The sequence below is a fragment of the Sceloporus occidentalis genome, unplaced genomic scaffold (assembly GCF_023333645.1).
Source record: "Sceloporus occidentalis isolate IW3139 unplaced genomic scaffold, rSceOcc1.0.p SCAF_5, whole genome shotgun sequence".
NCBI classification, from domain to species: domain Eukaryota; kingdom Metazoa; phylum Chordata; class Lepidosauria; order Squamata; family Phrynosomatidae; genus Sceloporus; species Sceloporus occidentalis.
Window position 1 is genome coordinate 95,327,052 of NW_028316985.1, and position 18,167 is coordinate 95,345,218.

General features: G+C 38.5%; 1 long non-coding RNA gene across 1 annotated transcript; it reads left to right on the plus strand.

The window, feature by feature from the left end:
• The first annotated feature begins 665 nt into the window (after nt 1-665).
• LOC149312519 (uncharacterized) lies at nt 666-15,309 on the plus strand. The gene is made up of 3 exons (XR_016281414.1): nt 666-918; nt 3,567-3,864; nt 15,175-15,309. It is a non-coding gene; the product is annotated as an uncharacterized LOC149312519 (long non-coding RNA).
• Nucleotides 15,310-18,167: the final 2,858 nt, after the last annotated feature.

An 18,167-nucleotide genomic window follows, 5' to 3' on the forward strand; every position in this document is an offset into this window, starting at 1 on the left:
GTAGAGGGTGACACTGGTGAATTGGTGGATTTTTTTTAATGTATGAAATTTTATACTGTTTTTACTTTGATGCTTTTAATTGTTTTAACGCTTTTATTGTAAAGTTTTTAAAACGTGTTTATTTGTGAGTCACCTAGTAGTATTGTCTCTAATCATTCAACTGAACTCTGAGACAAAATGATGTTCAGCTGCTTATATACTCAAATTTGAAAGAAAAGTCCAAAGAATCGTGGAAATATGGAATATGAGACGCATGTAAGAAGCTTTAACATGTTTTTTTTTGTTAATACTGTTTTACCTGGACTACATTTTGAGTACCTTGTGGGAAGAAACGTGCGCACACACACATTTTCTGTGTGTGTGTGTGTGTGTGTGTGTGTGTGTGTGTAAATATACAACTCAGGGGAAGCTAGACATTGTAAAAGAAAAGAAAAACAAGAAATGGAATATATAACCATTGCTTGGGACTAAAGTGGATGGGAATGGCTCACTTTTAGGAAATTATCACACTAGGCTAAAGAGTAGAATTTTAACAAGATAAAAGTGGTTTTACCTGGTAGTTATCACACAATGTCGTGTCCATCTTGCTGCTTGCTGCCTTGCATTCAGTTCATTCCTGTTGTGCACCTTTTCATTGACAGGCAAAACCTGTCAACAGGCTCTCAATTGTGCTGCTGCTCCATGACTGCATTCGTGCAATAGGTCCCTTCCAGGGCAATTCCACTTCCCAGGCAGTGAGTCTCTCCTCTCCATCTTGCAGTGATCTCAGCAGACAAGACACCTGATCTGTCTTCCCCCACCCCTGCCACCTGATCTTGCTATCCCCCATCCATTATATTGCTTTGGACTGTGACTGGTTAATCCAGAAGTGGACAGACTACATTTTAGACCTCCACGATCACCATAAGCAACTTGGAGGTAAACTGTAGTAAACAAATAACATCACCACAGCTTATTTGCTAAACTTCAGGGTATACATTTTTTTAAAAACAACAACAAAATTTAGTAAACCACCATGCTTTCAAAGATTTCCTTCACATGTTACTTTGTAATGGATTGTGTGCCTTCTTCTTTCCTCTCCCCAATAGTGTGTAGGTTGAATTGGTGTTTGATAAGAGAATTGTTTGGTAAAAATAGATACAAATAAACCTAAACCCAATTGTTAATGACCACGTGTCGTAATAGCGTCCCATTTGCCAAGCTGAAATAATCTTTGGCAAAATGATGCTTTTACAACACTCTCACATGAGCTTTTACAACCTGAAGAGAATGAGATTCATGTGGAGGGAGAACAACAGACACATGTCTTTTCGTTTGCCTGCCGGGGTTGTTTAATAATGCCATAAGACTCTAGAATTGTAAACGTGTAGTGGGCACATGGCTTTCTCCTCCTATCTCTGGCTTCCCTTTTTATCCATGTTGCTGGAGTATGGATTTCCTGAAACAGGTGTAAAAATTCTACCAGTTTATTTAGCAAGAATAAAGAACTTGTACAAAAGGCACAAAAAAAAAAAAGCTATAAAATGAGTGGGAAACTGCTGAAGAAATATTTGTGCCAAAACACCTCTATATGAAATACAGTCGGCCCTTCTATACATGTATTTTTTATACACAGATTCAAGCATCCACGGTTTGAAAATGTTCCCAAAAAGTATAAATTTCAAATATCAAACCTTGATTTTCCTTTTTTTTATAAGGGACACCATTTTGCTATGTCATTATATTTAATGGGACCAGAGCATCCACAGATTTTGTTATCCACGGGGGATCTTGGAACCAAACCCTAGCATATAACAAGGGTCGACTGTATTATTATTATTATTATTATTATTATTATTATTATGTTACCATGAACAAAGTTTTATCCAAGGATGGGAATGACCTCTCACAAAAAACCTACACCTACATCTGGCCTATATCTTTTTAAAAACACCTACATCTTTTTTTAAAAAAAACAACAAATTGTTACAAATGGAAACCTACAGAATACAAAGTCAGTTCAAACACACAACAGTGTAGCGTCTACACTAAAGACATCACTTTAATGGGATTCCGATTTCAATAAATATTTGGGCACTGCTTCCCTAACTAATGTGTTTTAACATGAGCCATGTCTTTCCATTTCAGAGAATACAGTAACGAATCTCATGAAAGTGGGCAGGAGGGGGGCACTGAAGGGTTGCCCTCAGTGTCAGAGGCCTCTTTCAAAACTGCAGGATGAAAACCCCAGGTGTCAACCTTAAATGCTCACATATGAGAAGAAGTGCTGTATTGTAATAGAAACTCAGTATTTTGTCCAGTAATTCAGTTGTAAACCAATTATGAATAAAAGGAAAAGTGGAGGACTCAAGCTGATGTAGACCAGCACGAGTGCAAAAGTTAGGTCAATGTATATTAGCACTGCAGCTCTGTGTTTGAAAAAAGAAACAAGGACATGGGGAACTACTTCTCTTCACCATCAAAGCACTTCACATATTCACACTGTGATTTACACAAATATTTATTTAATGAAGTATTGCAGTAGCAGTTAATATTTGTTGCTCTCCAAGAGCTAAGACAGAAAAGGGGGAAATGAAAGGATGAAAACCTTTTGGCTCTTTTGTGTTACTGTCCTCACTGACAAGGACAGATAGCAAAAAATGTGTTTATAAAATAATTTCGTCTCACCTTTTATCTCACCCACAATACAGCTTTCAAGATTGTAAAATAATAATAATAATAATAATAATAATAATAATGAAAAATCTACATATTCCTGCTTCAACCCTTGCACAGAACTCAGTGCCAGGGGAAAAACAAAACAAAGCCCCGTGACACAGAGATTAGGTTTTTAGAACAAAAACTTTTCTATTTGTCATCAAGATGCTGTCCAGCTCAAACACCAATTTTATTGAGGAAAAGGGAGAAGAAGAGAAATCTCCAAAAACACAATGCATTGGTAACAAATAAGCTCTGATAACAATTTACAAAAAAATTAATTCCACCCTCCAAAGTACGAGGGGGTTCCCATGCATTTACTGAACATTCAGAGGGATTCTTGACACTATGCAAGTCATTGCTTTCAGATTATCTTATGTTGGGGACCAGCATTATTATTATTATTTTGTGGGTTTTTCGGGCTATGTGTTTGGGCTTTGACTTTATATTATTATTATTATTATTATTATTATTATTATTATTATTATTATTATTGCAATTTGCCAGCAAACACCACTACATTTGTACCCATTGGGTACAACTGATTCTTTCTTTCCTGGAAACTTGCAGGCTCAGAAATGGGCACCAGTTCAGGGACCATCACTTGAGTAGTACTAATGTAGGTTACTCCATCCCATTACAAACAACGAGCAGCAAGCTTACACTATAACAGTCTAGGATAATTATATTCACTGCCAACACTAGAGACGTTGTTTATATGGACTTTTATCACCCTATTCTTCAGATGGACACTGTTGTTTATTGATGTCTTTTGATACTCTGTCGTTATGGATTTAGATACATATAGCTTGTAAAATAGACGTGCTTAAGCAATCACATAGATCACTTGTTGTTCCCCTTTTTCCTAGACTACTCCATCCCATTGCCAGAATTTCACAGCCCTTATCTTCCAGCATTTCAGATGAGAACCAGGACATGTGTGAAAAAGCAACCTCAGAGTGTGGACAAGATACCAAGATTTATGAATGAGGGAGCCCACAAAATAGGAGATGCTGCGGCAGTTTGCTTTTACCTGACCCTACTGGGAAGGGCAAGATTCCACCCTCTCCTCTCTTCTCTGCATACTGAGTTTATTGAATACAAACAACTTTTGATGTCTGAACTCAGTTTGCCTCAGTTGAAGTAAGCTGACAGGGAAAGTAGGAGGTGAGAGAAATTGGGACATTTAAAAAAATAGCTGAAAAAGTGGGACAGCAGAGATTTAATCAGGACTGTCCCTCCAAATTGGGACAATTGAATTGTATGCCATTTTGGACTGGTACAACCTTTAGCTACGAATACTTTCCTGAACATGTCATTGGTAATACCACAGAAATATAGATTGCATTCGCACTGCAGAAATAATGCAGTTCGATACCACTTTAACTGACTTTGCTCCATGCTATGGAATCTTGGCATCTGTAGTTTATTGTGGCAATAGAGCTATCTGTCAGAGAAGGCTAAATAGTTCACAAAACTACAAATCCCTGAATTCCATAGCATCGAGTCATGGCAGCTAAAGCAGTGTCAAACTCCATTATTTCTGCAGTGCTTATCCAGCCATACAGGTTGCATGTTATAAATTCCCTTCTCATTACAGTGGATAGAATGGCAATCCCCCCCGCAAAAAAACCTTCAAATTTTTAAAAATTAGCTCAGTCGTGAGATGTGGGTCAAAGCCAAAATGGATCTTGGAGACAGAAACCAGATATTCATTGTCTGGCCCTTGATTTTGGATTCTGCTCCATCACTAGAAACGTTTGTGAAGAGTGAAATATATTTGATGAGGAGAGTCTACAAACCATTTATCTGCCTCCTTTCTCTTCAAAACATTTATGAATAATTACTTATCCCCTAAAACATTCTGGTTTGCAGCAATTGACATAAGCTGAGAGTAAAGGGGGAAAGTGGGAGGAGGAGAGAGAACCTGGGGCATTTTAAAAGCAATGAAAAGTAGGAAGGCAGTGGATTAATAGACTATCACTGACAAATTGGGGCAATTAGATGATATCTCATCCTTCCCAACAAACTTCCAGTGGATGCTCCTGAGAAGGATGTCTATTCTCCTGTATGAGAAATAGTTCTTCATACCTGACTAGCAAGTGAATATTGTTATATGGGAACAGCCATTTCTCCCACCCCATATTTACCCTTGAAGAGATCACAGAATGACATACAGCAGCATTTGAGCAATTTCACAAACAATCTTCAACCCATGCAGTTGAAAGAATTTCAAAATTAGTTTATGGTGTGCCTGTTATGAAACCTCTGCATTTACTTATCAGCTGTCATATCCATGTGTTTTTAAAAGGAATTTTCACTGGCAGGGATGAACTCAAAAGGACCCTTTTCACCATACAAAGAACACTTTTAACCTTTCATGAATTACCAAATAAAGCACTGCTGTGATAAATGTATTTTAATATTACATGTGAATTTAACTGAAATATTTTGAATTCTGAAATTGTTCTATGCCGCATATCAGCATGCTAAACATTCAGGATTTTCAGCCATCGATGTTTATCATTTCTTTTCTCCTACTGCAATTCCATTCTTTGCTAAATCTTCCAAGTTCAGTTTACAGCAATGGAGTTCAGTTTAAAGAAACGAATACCCAGACTTCTTAAGAGTTCACCCAGACTGAATGAAAAGTCCTAGATTTACTTCCTATTCTTTCCAGTTTTATTCTGGGTTAAAATAAACTGAACTTGGAAGCTAGTATAAAAAGTCTCTGACCTACTGGGAGCTGACAGAAAATATTCTGGGATAAACAAAATGTGTATGGATTCCTAAAATAAAATTAGATCCGAATTTTGTTCCTGTCCTGTTCTTTAACCCAGTATGAAACTGGAAAGAACAGCAAACAAACAAACAAACAAACAAACAAACAAACTGGGACTTTTCAGTCAGTCTGGATTCTATACTCTTTTTTAAAACAACATTCTTCATCAACACTTACAGTCCCAACAGTAAGATATCCCTTACATCTACTTAGGCCTTGATAAGAAGTGATGATTCCCTTTTCATTTTCATCTTAGCGTTGGATACTTCTTTCTTCTATTGGGAGTGACTCCCCTCACATTTTGATTAGATATCATTGTAAATATTAGAGATTGTAGAGGCTCTTTCAAATAGAGCAACTGATGTGCTAAGGTAGAAGTTGAACAACACCACAAGCCAACTCCACCCCATATGCAATATATAGCAGTGAAAGAAATCTTGTGGTCTTCTGCCGGCAAGAAGGCAACTGCCAGAGAGAGGTCACAGCAAAGCCCTACACAGGTTGTCACAGCAGCAGGAGCTAAACAGTATTTGACAAAAAGACATGCTAATTTAAGACATTTTGCCTTTCTTTTTGCCATTATTTAGGCATGTTGCATGTGCAGACAACTCACTTCCAGAGTCTCTAAGACTTATGAGTTCAGTGGTGCTCTACAGCTTCCTGCTGCCAGAGGCAGGACAATGAGCATTGCTATTGCTGCCACCTTTTCTCAGTCTGCTCAGAGAGTCAGATCAGGGATGGGCAGGCATCCATATGACACAAACCAGCAAACGCAAAGAGGAAGCAACTCCTGCATTTACAAGTGAACACTGGCTATTTTGTCTTTTAACCACAGAGTGGTCTCAGAACCCATTGAATCTACCTCTTCAGGGTTTTCAAGCTACAGTTGCCACATTTTTCAAGCTGCAATTGGGGAAAGCCTTCTTTTTCGCTAGATCAGCTGAAGACCAGCCAATATATGTGAGGCAAGCCTATATATGTCCCGCCTCAAGTCTTTTTGACAATCCCAGACTTATGTGACATTAGGGAATTCATGGCAGTCTGAAGGCTTGAGGTGGGCTTTATACAGGTCTGCCTCATGTGCTACATATCTTAGTTGTTTGAGCCTATAGTAGAAATAGCGGGTGCCACCTTCACTCAGAACAGCTGGACCCTCATAGCATTTGGTACACAATCTGAAGACATCTTGCTGCATACCAAATACTTGTGGGTTGGTCTATCATGAGTACAACTCAATGATGTCTACTTTTCCTTTTCTCACAGGATGAAAAAAAAATGAGATTTGATGTTGCTATGCCCCAAAGACATAGTCAGAGCCTTTTGAGATTGCTGGCTCTGGATATTTGTACTAAGGGGCTCTACAGACTGCTCCTTTTCTGGCTGGATCAGGGCCACAGCAACCTCATGCCATGGCTCCTTTTTGCATCCTCCAAAGGTGGTCATGATAGACCAATCCACAAGTATTTGGTATGCACCATAGCCACGGCAACACAGCTGTATGGTGCCCTTTCATTACTGCTTCATCTGGATACAGCACCGGAGGTGCGCCATGGTGGTGTGTGCTATCTGAAGTGGCATGTGACATTGTGGCACCCTGAGGGCAGAGTCAGGAGGGCAGAGTCATCATTAGGATGCTGTGTCTCAACTCCACCCATAGGCCGGCCTTTTGGGTTGGTCTGTATAGGGCCTAAGTTACTCCCATTCTCATAGGCTTTGTCTTAAACACATATATTTTAAAGCATTTTAACCCACACTTAAGCCAGATAATAGAAGAGCAATGTTGTGTGCCTTGAAATAATTTCTGATTTATGGTGACCCTAAGGTAGCCCCATCATAGTATTTTCTTGGCAAGATATGTTCAGCTTTTACTTTCCTCTGAGACTGAGAGAGTGTGATTTGATAAAGGTCACCCAGTTGATTTCTATGACTGAACTGGGATATGAACTTGGGTCTCCAGAGTCGTAGTCTGCCATGCTGTCTCTAAAACATGGGAACAGAATGTGATAATTTTTGCAATCAAGCCATGACTTGTCAATATACATGATACATTTGGAAGCTCTCTATGGATCTGTTGCCTCATCACTTGTTGTTCATCTCAAAGAAGAGGCTTTGGAGGAGGGATCTTTGGCCACCTCAGTGTGGAGACCTGGCTGGCTTGATCTGACTTGTGTGCTGATGGTTCCTAGTTGGTATAGAGGAAGAAGATTAAGGCTGAAAGACTGAGAATGTATTGCAGCTAAGGCTGCTGCCACACTGCAAAATTAATGTAGTTTGACACTGCTTTAACTATCACATCTCAGTACTATGGAACCCTGAGATTTGTAGTTTGCTGTGGCACCAGAGCTCTTTGATAGAGAAGGCTAAATTTAACTACCCAGTTTTACGATTTTACCTGGTGTTGAAACTCACATGGGCATTTAAACTTCCAATTTCTGTACTTTTGGGCTCATGATAGAATTTGTCAGTGTTCTAGCTCTTCACTTACCAAAGCCTTTTGTTCACAGACTATAACCTGGTTATGAATTCCAGCTGCCTAAAACAGAAAATGCAGCATGATCTCATAATCTATATGACACAGAAATTTTGTAGCCTCTTTGTGATGTTATTTCTTTGGCTGAGGAACCAGTGGGGCAAAGCTATTATTTGTGCAATTATGACTGAATGCCTCTAGGTCAGAATCCCCTGCAAAGGTAATGACACTCATCGTGATAGTAATCCTGTTAAGTACAAGAGAAACCACAGGTTCAGAAATTTATCTTTTTCTTCTTAGGGAGATCTATACCACAATTTTGTTCTATAGTCAAACAAGAAGCATATTTCTAAATTGATAAGTCCATATAATAGAAATATTTCTGAGCCTTAGCTGTAAAAACTCTTTGAGTCGAAGTTGAAGACAGTACAAATGAAATATTGACATGAGAAAAAGCATGGAGATATTTATTCTCTTTTTATAAAGCCCTTTGATATTTGTGGTTTTAAAAGCATAACTCTTTCCCCCCATCCCCCCTTGACATTGTATAACTCAATGCGCCTATTCTCTCAGACCTCAAGGGCTAAGATTTATCCTAATCCCTAATAGAAAACAAAGTTGTTTTCATAAACCAAGGTGTACACTGACTCTTTCATGCTATACATCTTTCTACTCCTGTGGTCAACTACCTTGCAGTTATTATCGCTTATTTGTTCAAGTGGTGAGGAAATATTAAATATCACAAGTTCTCAGCAGAGACTGGACAATAATTATCAACAGATGGCTAGCAGTGCAGCATGAGAAGAAGGAGGGAGAGACGAGAGTCCTTTCTATCAAAGAAGCTTTCCGTCTCATTGGCTGCTCATCTTGTTCAGTTAAAATTGACGTTAACTGCCCCACTTTGTCTTTCAATTTACTTCTCTTTATTCTGACATTACAAAAAGCAACATCATGCTATTTCAGAAAGCCAAATCTCTTAAGTGAACCTAATTAACAGAAAAATCACTTTCAAAGAAAGAAGTTCTGGCTCTATTTCTTTCAACTCTTACTTTTGCTTTTCACCTGTCTTTAAGTGCAGATAGGGTCTGCAGCTTTCAGCTAAAGACAAGGTCTTTTAGCATTCCCTCTTGATCATGTCCCTGGTTTGATCTAGATTTTTTCAAATTCCCAGGCAATTAATCTTAGTAGTACATATCTGTTCTTTCTATAATCTTTAAATTCTACAGATATATTCCCTGGATTCTATTTTGGCTCTGTGATTGATTAAACAGTCTTCTTTACTCTGTTTTTTGATATTACCAGTTCATGGACTGAGCCACAATCAGTTCTCAGGCTTGTTTTTCTCGAGAGTATGGAACTTTCCCATCTTCTGCTTCCAAGTGCAAACATACATTGGCTAAGGAAGCACACCAAACAATTTCAAAAGAAAATCAACTGGTGTTTTATTGATGAAAAAGTATGAATCGCTCTAAAATAAATGGCTGTGCTGCAACATTTGATTGCTGTGATATGTAACCTGTACTCTGGACAAGAGGTCACAATCAAGACAGAATATGGAAAAACAGAATGGTTTCCAGCTGGAAAACAAAGACCTAAGATGATCTGCATAGCTTTAAAGTGGATGAAGACACCTAAATAGTTAAAGATTTTCTATTACTTGGCTCAGTCACCAGTCACAATGGAGACAGTAGAAGGGCAGCTATGAAGCAACTAGATAAGAATCTCATATGTAAAGACATATCATTGAATACCAAAGTCAGGATCATCTATGCCAGTGGTTCCCAACCTGTGGTTCGGGACCCCTTTGGGGGTCGAATGACCCTTTCATGGGGGTCACCTAAGACCATTGGAAAACACCTATTTAATTACAGTTATGAAGTAGCAACAAAAATAATTTCATGGGTTTGGGTCACCACAACATGAGGAACTGTATTAAAGGGTCGCGGCATTAGGAAGGTTGGGAACCACTGATCTATGCCATCATATTTCTAATTTTGCTGTATGGTTGTGAAAGTTGAACAGTGATGAAAGCTGAAAAGTAAACTCATTTGAAATGTGGTGCTGGAAAAGTGTTTTATAGACACCATGGATTGTCACAAAGGTTTTAAAAAATGGGTCAGGAAGTCTCATTGGAAGTCAGCATGACCAAACTGATGCTATTGTATTTTGGACACACCATGAGACAACATGATTTGTTGGAAAAGACAATAATGCTTAGTAAAATGGAAGACAATATGAAAAGAGGAGGACTGCATTAGAGATGCATAGAAGAAGTTTGAACTTGCAAGACCTATTGATGACCAGGTCTCTTGGAGGTTGTTCATTCATAGGGTTGCTGTAAGTTGAAACCAACTTGATGGCAAATAACAACAACCTTGTATCCTTCCAGATATTGGAAAACTGCAGTTCCCATCAGAATTAATCAGTATTCCCAATGATAAGGGATATTGGGAAATGAAGTCCAAGAATTTCAGGAAACCCACACATTGCCCATCCCTCAGCTAAATCCTGGAGGAGACCCACTGCATTGGATTTATTGATTAAAACTAACTTAAATCTCATTGATTTCTATGAATCCAGTAAGGAGGACTAACATTTGATTTAGCCTTATATATTTAAAATTCAATCTACGGTACTACTATTTAAAAGAAATGCTGGAAGTGGATGCTTACATGATTCACATGACCAGGAATGTGGATGAAAAATACACAGCATGCATTTAAAAGCAAATGTCAATGAAAAGAACATTCTAGTTTATACACTAGACTATCAGTATGGTGCAGTGGTTACAGCAGGCGACTGGACAACCTCCATAGATTCATTAGCAAGTTTCCTTGGAACCTTCCCTAGCTTCTCCCTCTCCTCCAAAATTTGGTCCAAAAGTGCAGTAGAAGCAACAGAAAATCTGTTTTTCCAGGTAAAAACAAGCCACATGGTGAATGGATACCTTCTTTTTAAAGGAGAATAGTCTTTCTGAGAGGTTCCTTCAATGCAATTCTTTATTCCAAAAGTTGCACACTTTTAAAATCCATTGCTTTAATCTTATAATGAAGTCTAGTGAAATGAAGCTTAGCCCCCCAAAACAGAGATATTATTCAGGGTAGAGAACTTGACCCAGGAGTTGCATTTGATCTACTCTAGATGGGGTTACAAATACTCCTCCTAAAGGACCAAGTCTGCAGCTTGCAGGCTTGAGTAGATTTGGCTTGTGGACACCCTTGTGGTATTCATGACTTACAGGAGATGTAAATTTGTTTTGTAATGAACAAAAACTGAGAAAAATGGGACACTGTTGTTTCATTTGATTAATAGTAAAGAAACAGATGCCAGTGTAACAAATGAGTTTTTGGTATTCATTTCTATTTGGAAGTCATTTGCTTTATTTTTAATAGTGGATGGAACAGGTAAAATGGAGGAGAGGAAACACTTTTTCATACAAGCCTTTTTTTTCTTTTTACCCTAAACCCAAGCACCAACTGTTACTCAAAACCTCAAAGGAATATTAAAGTGTAATCCCCAAAACAATAGTTAAGCTCAGGGATGTTCATGCACCTTGGAAGAAAGATGCTTTATAGTTCTAGGCTGCTGCCACATTGCAGAAGTAATGCAGTTTGATATTGTTTTAACTGCCATGGCTCCATGCTATGGAATCCAGGAATTTGTAGTTTGTTGTGGCAAAATATCTCACAGAACTACAAATCCCAGAATTCCATAGTGAGTTCCAAGTTTAGGCCAAGGTGATGGCTCTAGGGACATATCACAATTATGATTATCAGGCCTTACCAGCAAGATTGTTGTTATTATATTTATATATTAATTTATATCTTTCCATGTCCCCAGTACTGGAACTCAAGAGTTATCTATCATAAATAAAAACATATAAAGAGGTATTGTTAAAATGCTATTAAATTCCCCATAGAATTAAAACAATTTAAAACAAATCATTTTTTTAAAAAATCGGAGAACATCACTCTGTTAAAAGCCAATTTCAAAAAGCCGGTTGGAGCAGAAAAGTTTTCAGTTGACAGCGAGGAGGGAGCCCTCCTTGCCTCTCTTGGGAGATAGTTCCAAAGCATGGGAGGTACTATGGAGAAGGCTGTCTTTTGTGATCCCATCAAACACACCTGAAAAAGTGGTGGGAACTAAAGAAGGGCGTCCCCCAAAGATAACAGAATCTCGGTAGGCTCATCTTTCTGTCCCATGGAGGAATCAGGATGGCAGATAGGTGAGACAAAACCAGGATAAGTACTCCTGCTGTGAGTATCCCTGGGAAAAGCTCTGCTTTTACCTGTCGAAACATGCTCACTTAGTCCATCCTTTGGGAATCAATTGAAGCAGAACCTCTGCATCAGGGATTCCCATAACAGAAGTCTGACACAATGCTTCAGCCAAATCAATTCATTTGTTTTTATTAATGCTTTTAGGCCTTCGTTGGTTTTCTTGCATTGCAAAAACTCCGTTGATTCAGATTGTAGCTGGGGCAAAATTTTCCTCCTCCCAAAATCATTGGTTCAAATCTAGATTGTCCCCATCCTACTTGTTGTTTACACTGTATTAGGAACAGCTACACAAAGGCTAAAGAATGAATAATAGTCATATCTAGTTTGACTCCAAAGTGAGGGAATTATGTATTCATAATCGTCTTGTGACACCCTCCCACTAGGCTAGGATAGAGGATCCTAAGTTTGAATTCTGGTCTAAAGCCAATTGTGACTTCCAATTAGAGTAAGTCCATTGAATCAAAGGGAATTCAATAAATCAATGTTTATGCAAATGCTATTGATTCAGTGTGTCTCCTCTACCTGGGACTCACTCCAGTCTCAAGGGAGAGACCCAAAAAGTGTCCATAAAAATTTGGTCACATTTTTGTGAGCAGTACGAAATGTTTGTTTTGTGTTTTTTTTTTGTGAGCAGTACAAAATTTGCACTTTTATAAGCAATTTTCCTAATACTGGTTTGGAGATTATTTTCACTGTTATACGCATTTTTCTACAGATTTTACTGGAGAAAATCATCACAAAATTTGAGGAAGTGCAAATATTGAAGTCTAAATGTGTTTTTATTTGTGCATTGGTTTAGGGAATCTGAATTATGTAGCTTTGCATTAAAATATGAACCAAATGAATTTCTCCCCCCTCCTAATGGCAACAATACTCCCTCTCCCCTCTACAAATTTTATATTAAAACACATTACCTGTAAATTGGCTGAAGAAATATAGTAGACATTGTACATGTTATTATTATTTTAAAAAATACACCTTTAAATAGTCTGTAATTTCTGCACATGTTGCTATTAATGAAATTCATCCAATGAATTCATCTCCCTAAATAATAAGTTTACAAACTAATATGTTAAATGATTACTTGAAAAATACAATTGTTCTAAAACCAAGAAGACCAAATGATAACATGCTTTAACATAAAGAATCATAGACAAAGTGTTATACAATCTAGGTTTTGTGCATGCATCACACACACATTACAATTTTCCAAAATATCTCCCCAAAGTTTGCCAGCCATGCCTGGAGGGCTTTTCTTTTCCCTATAAAATAGTAATGATGCATAAAAATATATTTGGAAAGCATCCAATACCTTATACAGCATAATTTCTGTTATTTCTTCCACTTACACACACAACTCACTTCTGCTGTATGGATGCAGTTCTTCCTGCATCCTCAATTAAGTACCATGTTTACAATATTTGGGGGTTGAAAAAAGAATAATTGTGTGCCTTATTACCCTTTACTTAGGTATAATGTTTTCAAACAAAGAGCCTCTTTAAGGCAGCAATATAGTTAGCTGGACAGGAGTCTGAGCTTGCTTAATTAATTAATTAATTAATTAATGCCTCTATCTCAAATCTGTATCTGTTTAATAGCAAGCATGATCATACCATGATGTTCAATATGGCCTGCCAATATATCCTTACACTAAGTAATTTGTGGAAGTCAAATTAAATGGGTCATTTTATCAACACAACAAGGTTGCAACTACCTTAAATCAGCATGACTGTGTAATTTATGCTGACTTCAAGGTATTCTGTGGACAAAGCACAAGGGCCTTCAAAAATAGTGACAGTACCAAGGGTAGGGATAGAAGGAATATTCACAGTTATTCATTTCCAAGTCAAAATATGAGTTTCCCAACAATTTGACCCCCCCCCCCCCAAGACTAATAGACCAATAACAATTCTGCACAATTTTATCTTGGCTATCAGCGTCTCCAAATGTTGCACAGGAATTATTTTGCAGAGAAAAACAGATGGGTTATTTTGAAGAAAAACTGTTTTCTCTGAAGAAAATGGGCTTCCTTAGAAGACACTCTTGCTTCTATAGAATATCTATTTTTGGTGCAGAAAACACATTGCTTTTCTCTGCAGAATAATTCCTGCCCATTGCTTTGGGAGTTTCAAATATGGGGAGAATATTGTGGAGGAATGTGTTTTTCCCCCAAATACTGCACGAAAGGATAAAATATTCAAGGATTTACATCCTCATATTCAACTGCTACCTCCAAGTTCCCATGGCAATACCACTAAACCCTCTTGTTACTCCTCCAATCATGGTGTTGCAGAAAAATGATGTCCCCATTTCACACCTGGGCATTGAGGGCACCAATCACAAGTTCAAGGCCTTCTGGGAAAGCAAATCCCATTTGTGGTGCAGAAGCCTTTTGCCAATAGGGGTAGATATAGCCTTATTCGTCTTTTGCATTTCTGATCATGTCAGGAGGCAAAGAGTGGAAGGTGGCAATGATCAGCTGTAAAGAGAAGCTCCCTACCCTCATGGCCACAGATTTCACTAAAACATGCCATGGTCACTCCATAAATGCTGTGTGTATGTTGTGTTGTGTTGTGTTTCTTCAGGTCATTAATGACTTATAGCCACCTTAAGGCGAACCTATCATGGAGTTTTCTTGGCCAGATTTGTTCAAAGGAGGTTTGACATTGCCTCCCCCTGAAGCTGAGAGCATGTGACCTGCCCAAGGTCACCCAGTGGCCTTTGTAATCAAGTTGGGAATTGAACACTGGTCTCCAGAGTCATAGCCCAACACTCAAACCACTATGTCATGTTGGCTCCCTCCATAAATACTACAATTGCATAGTAATTCTTGTGGAACAGTGCCCACTCTCTTGTGTAAGAGACCACAGATTCAGGCCCTAGAAAGAGCTAGCCTGATGACCTCAATTGGGTTATCTTCTCATCTTGTACTCTCTTTGGTACAGCATTCACAGAGAGAATGGTCCTGGTAAGCGGAGACACATCACATGATATGACAGCCTGCTTCTGTTAACCACCTGCTTACCACATGATCCAGGTAGCCTTCTGCAGTAGCTACCCCAAGCATCGATCAATCAATCAATCAATCAAGAAAGAAAGAAAGAAAGAAAGCATCAGGAAACATTTGGACCAGTAAGGATCAAAACAGGTAGGGATTCTTCTTTTATACCACCACTTTTAAAAGGCATGCTCTACAGAAGGAAAGTGCACAATAATACACCAGTATTAAAAACAAACAAACACCTTTAGCAAACCAATAATTGAGAGCCATGCACTAATGCCAGAACATAGCCAGGATTTCTAGGTTGAATTTATTTGTTTTTCTAAACAACAAAGGCTGTTTTTCTTGTGATCATCAGTTCCACTCCACCACAGTTGGGAGAGTGCAACCAGGTGTTACCCCTCTTCTGAGGTGTCACCCAGTGCGGGCCATAACCCCCGCACCTCCTCTAGTGATGCTACTGTTTCCCATCACCATGTATAGATGTGGGAGCTGGACAGGGAAGAAAGCTGACAGAAAAAAAGATCAACTCATTTGAGATGTGGTGCTGCAGAAGAGTGCTGAGAATACCATGGATGGCCAGGATGACAAATAAATGGTAATTGGAACAGAGAAAGCCTGAGCTTTCCCTAGAAGCAAGGATGACCAAATTGAGGCTGTCTTACTTCAGCCACATCATGCGAAGCCATGGCTCATTAGAAAACACAATAATGCTAGGAAAGGTAGAGGGTAGGAGAAAAAGAGGTAGACTGCACACAAGATGGATTGATTAAATCAAAGAGGTTACAGCTAGGAGCCTGAAGGAACTACGCAGAGTGTTTGAACACAGGGGGTCTTGGAGGTGTGTCATCCGTGGGGTTGCCATGAGTCAAAGCTGACTTAAAAGCAATCAGTAACAACATGGTTCAGCTATAATTCAGCTTCCATCCAAGTACTGGAATGCAATTATGTTTTGAATCTGGCTGTAAACACTTTTGGAAGTGTCAGGTACTCTGCTTGAAGTGCTGGCAGCAAATACCTGGAGGTGGTGAGTTGCTAGGCAAGCAGGCAGGCAAAACAGGCCATTTTCTCAGCAATAAGGTACTCTGACTGAAGGAGTACAGAAGATCTTGAAGCTTTATACCAAGCAGAATTAACAGAACTGTCTTGCTGAGATTACTTGAATCTGAGAACCAGAAAAAGTTCTGCACTAGGACCTGGACAGTTTTCCTAGTAGTACAGCAAGTACAAAACTGATTTGAATCCTGTGGAGCTTGGCATGATGCATGAGGATTTATTTCACTGATTCTCTGGAGAAGACAGAAATAAACTATTTGAATGCCAAACAAGAGAAACCATTATGGCTCTTAGAATTATATTATTCCTTAACCTCTGAAAAGTTAGTTCTCTAACCAAAGGAAACACTTTGAATCCCTTGTGAAAACTTAGCACTGTGCTTTTCTTCTATTCCCCCAGGCATGTTGTTCATCAGAGGGAGAGAAAACCTAGCTTGCGGATTTTCCAGTGTAACAAGTAACACCACTTACAAATGACTTAAACTGCAATCTTTGATAATCAGAGTTGACCTAAATACACCAAGTCATCTGATGAATTAATCTGTTCTGAACTGATCGAGAAGGGGAGAGAAAAGGATGACCTTTTATTTCTTACATTCTGGAAAGATTTTTTTTTTTCTTACGTGCATAAATACCTAATTTAATTTCCAATGCACATGCAACAGATTTGACACAGTTCCTTGTTAGCACGATACCAAAAAAAGGGAACACAATTCCTACGTATTTTACAGCTCCAAAGAAATAGTAGCCTGTCACAATTTGTTATTATCAGAACTAAAAAACATTAATCATTCCAATGGCTAATTGGCTGGGAGAAAAAGAAATGCTAACTGGTTACTGGTGTAAAGGAAAATAAATACCATGCATACAAAGTCTGATTTCCACCCAAAAATCTGAATCGCTTTTGTCAGGTATTTAACTTAAACCAGCAAAACAGTCCGTCAAGACGGAGCGTTTAAATGGATGCCTGCAGCAATGGGCCATCAAAGACCTCTTTATTTGTTAAAGATGGATTATTTTAAATAAATTACAGAGCACTTTCACTGAATAAACAGAGCCTCAGTGGCTGTGGCATGCTGTACATGCTTAATTGAGCCACAGAAATTCTAAATGTCTGACTGACTATGGGGCTATGTAATCGCCTCTAACTCTACTGATAGGGGCTGATTCTTTTAGGCAAAAACCAAGCTATTGGGACTTGTAAAGCAACATTATCTGGAGGAAAATTTAAAGTTTTAATGTGGCATATAGATTTATAATATAGAATGGAATGTTCCAGTATCTGGACACAAAGCTCCCTCTGAAGAGGAGTCAGAGGCATACTACGTTTATTTCAGCATGATATTTGAAATATATTAAGATCAAACTAAGTGTTGTGAGAGATCTGCAAACATTTCTCACGTAACATATTTTTAAATAAATAAAAAGTGTGAGGTCTTTTTTAAAAAAAGAGAAAAGAAATCTGGCCTGTTACAGACTGCCAAAATAAAGCTGCTTCGGGTCTCTTTGGAGGTATGCTGTTTAAATGATGCATGCACCCTAAGAATCCGAAAGTTGCACCAAAGCTGCACTTCAGTGCTTAGGAATGGAGTGTGGCTTTGGCGCGACCTCCGGACTCTTAGGACCCATGCATCATTTAAATAGCATACCTCCAAAGAGACCTAAAGCAGCTTTATTTTGGCAGTCTGTAACAGGCCTCAGAATGTTGTTAGAGGTGCATGTTTAGCTCTTTCTGCAGATGCCATTTCCCCTGGTTTATAGAAACCTACTTCCCCGTGATAATTTCCTCTCTAGGGAAAATATATTGATAATACATTGGCACCTACAGCTCAAATCCAATTATTAGTCCTAAGTATAACAGACTCAGTGAATCAACAGAATG